We start from the raw sequence: 3,472 nt of genomic DNA on the forward strand, positions 1-3,472 counted from the left end.
AGCCAAAGTGGAAACGTGGAGGAGCGAAGGCATTGTTTAAGGCCGAATTGTGTTTTGAAACCAGCTGCGCGGCGCATTGGAGGAAGGCGCGGCGCACATAGGCCGCGCGACGCATTGGGCCAATTTTCACAGTGTAAAAATACACTGTCACGGCGCATCCAGGAGGCGCGGCGCACTGGGCTTGCGCGTGGTGCACAGAGCCTCCAAGGCAAAAATTCATTACAGCTTCAATAAAAATCAAACGCAGCAGTCCACTTATTTGATTCTCGTCTTTGTAGTGAACCTGGGAAATATACTAATGTTTTGTTGCTGTCTTTGACAACCATGATGCATCTAAAGCTGTTACTTTTAGAGATTTCGATGATATGTGAGCATAAGGAATCAATGACTATCTTGTTTTGTTGAACTAGTGGATGTGGCAAGTTGACATTATCTTCGTTATTAGCTAGCAGACTTGGCATTACAACTGTTGTTTCTACTGACTCAATACACCACATGATGAGGAGTTTTGTGGATGAAAAGGAAAAACCTTTATAATGGATCTCAACATATCACGCTGGTGAGTGTTTAGATCTGGTTGTTGTGGCTGAAGCAAAGGCTAAAAAGAAAGCTAAAAATGTGCAGATCGACCTCCAAATGGACAGTCCATCAGCAGACAGCCTGGGGTATCTTCAAAGACAGCTGGTAAAACTGAGTATCATTTGCCAGATGAGACTCTAGGAGATGATCAATTCAAATCAGACAATCTTGAGAAGGAATGATTTTATGCTAATACTGTTCCAGATATAGTTGGACACAAAACTTTGGCTATTGAGGGGTACAAGGCACAAAGTGAGATGGTGATTGAAAGTCTTGACAGATTGATCAGTGCGTGGGAAGAAAGGGAGGAATCTATTGTGGTTCAAGGTGTGCATTTGAGTCTGAACTTTGCGATGGGGCTCATGAAAAGACATCCATCAATTATACATTGCAAATGAAGTGAAGCATTTAGAGCGCTTTTCAAGTCGTTGCGAAGTATATGACCTTAGATCCTGCAAAGAACAAGTACGTTAAGTACATTTGTAATATCCGGGAAATTTAGGATTACCTGTGTAAATGAGTTGGCAAACATAGAGTTCCAAAGGTCAATAATACTAATGTGGATAAAAGTGTTGCCTCTATACATGCTACAATATTTAGCTGTTTATGCAGAAGAGATACAGGTGAACACCTCTATGATCCGGTGACAAATACAGTAAAGGTAGTAGATGAAGAGTATCACGATGTCTGTGCTGCAAATTCAATTAGCTCAAAGGGTATGCTTAAGCTTATTCAGAGACAAGGTTCTTTTCGGCGTCTCATGGCGCTTGTTAATACTGATGGATCTGTTGCAAAGGATGCTAATTATAAAAATTGGTTTCAAACGGCAAAAGAAAGGTGAACAGTCAAAGACCGAAACGCCTAAATTTAAAACTTAGATATATACCATGGAAGAGAAATAGTATTCGATTACCTATTTTTGACTTCAGTTATGATTCAAAGGGTTTGCGCTACAGGTTATGCCTACTCATTGGTCATCAATTGAACGCTGCTCTCTTTCAGAACAAATGGTTGGCTCTTCAGCTTTAGTTTGTTAATGATGATTAAACAACTCCCTATCTTCATCGATTTGTTTTCCCACCTCTAAGTTTATTTATTGTATTGAAAATCATTTGTAAAGGGTTGGAGTTTCTGGGAAAGGTGCGAAAGAAAACTCAGCGCTTCACTGTACAGTTTGGCCAGGAAATTAATAAAATGATGCAGCTTTGATTCATGAGATTCATGTGGTATGAGTTTAGCATATGTCCTTCTTTCTGTTTCATGCATATCTTGTTATGTTTTACAGTTCATTCATAATCATTTCTAGTTGAATGTTTTTAAGTAAGAAAGATAGAATCCAGTTTATTGCTCTGCTTGGAAAAGCATTCATCCTTTGTGTGTCTTCTTCTGTTTGAAAAGGATTCATTGGTTATGCCCTTTTCAACCACTCAACAGTGTTTCCACTCCATATTACTTCAATTTGATTGCTAAACCTCTTGCCTATCTTGCCTCACGAAATACTCTGCATCTTTGATTCAATTTCCTAGCTCATGCTATCCTTTGTCCCATACAGCCCAGAAAATTCAGTCATTCATTAAATTACCTCTTTAATATTTATTTACTAGCCTAAATCAGTATTCATTTTGAGTCATCTAAGACCATATTGTCTATTTTTTACTGAGCGTGCCCCAGAGAGAGCCCTCTCCTGTTCTGGTAGGGTTAGCTACCAGACTGAGCGTGGTTTGTGGTTATCCTAAATTTTTCCTTCCTTCAGCCTAAGCCAGATTTAGGCTCTAACAGGTACAAAGTCCATAACTTGTCCCACAAAGCCTTCGCTGTAGCTTCCCCTGATACATTCAACAATACTGGATCTGAGACACACAATCGTATTGTGCTCTTTGCCTTCCGATCCAGCTTCTTCCATTCTTCATTAGACACTCCTGTTGGTTTAGTACCCAGATCTACCACGATCCAATGATCTTTATCCACCAACAGATCCTCCATCTTGAGTGTCCACAACTCAAAACTATGACCATTAAATTTCTCGATCTCTATCTTTCCACTTGTCGCCATCTTCTTTCACTACCATAGTCAATCCCGCAAATCTCCCACTAAACTGGTTCTACCACAGGCCCGAACAAAACGCCTCAATAACAAACGTGTCCCCTTGAAGCCAAAGCAGCTCTGATACCAAATGTAGGTTTTAACCCCGTACATAAATTACTTGCATACGAATTCTAAAACACAGAAAATAAACAATCCGAGAGAATAACACATAAAACTCATATACACGGAGATTTCCCCTAGATCCCAAAACCGGGACTACTAGCTTGATTTTTCATTTTTTTCCTTTCAATGTTACAATACATATTTATACATGTCGAAGCATCCAATACCATGGACCGAAAACCATCACGTCCAAAACCATGGACCGAAAACCATCACATAAAAAACCATGTGCGAAAATCATGCACAAAACCATAGGTAGGCCTGCCCAACCTAATATAGGGTCCAAAGAATAACTACGTGGGCTAGTCGTGGAAAGAATAACACTACCCAAAATTATTTCACCAAATGGGCCGAAGCGATGCCTACATACTATACAGATGGTAAGACGGCAACTCAATTGCTTTTCAACCATGTTATTTCCAGGTTTGGTGTACCTCAAGCCATTGTCACAAACCATGGCTCCCATTTCAAAGATTACATGATGGTTGAGCTGACATCCACATTGGGCTTGCGCCACGATAGCTCAACCCCATATTAACCTCAGGCCAATGACCAAGTTGAAGCCGTGAACAAGGTTTTGGTTACAATGCTTCAACGTAATATTGGGACGCACAAGTCAAATTGGCATCTCATGCTCTTTTTAGCTCTGTGGGCTTACCGAGCCTTGACCAAAGATGCAACTAAT

At 40.3% G+C, this 3,472-nt stretch overlaps 1 pseudogene; it reads left to right on the top strand.

Annotated features, from left to right (window-relative positions):
• The first annotated feature begins 495 nt into the window (after window positions 1–495).
• On the top strand, window positions 496–1,420 carry LOC149222149 (P-loop NTPase domain-containing protein LPA1 homolog 2 pseudogene; annotated as a pseudogene).
• The last annotated feature ends 2,052 nt before the right edge of the window (window positions 1,421–3,472 follow it).

The sequence above is a fragment of the Pinus tabuliformis genome, chromosome Q (assembly GCF_031772625.1).
Source record: "Pinus tabuliformis cultivar Carrire ecotype Pingquan chromosome Q, CPIR1, whole genome shotgun sequence".
Lineage (NCBI taxonomy): Eukaryota > Viridiplantae > Streptophyta > Pinopsida > Pinales > Pinaceae > Pinus > Pinus tabuliformis.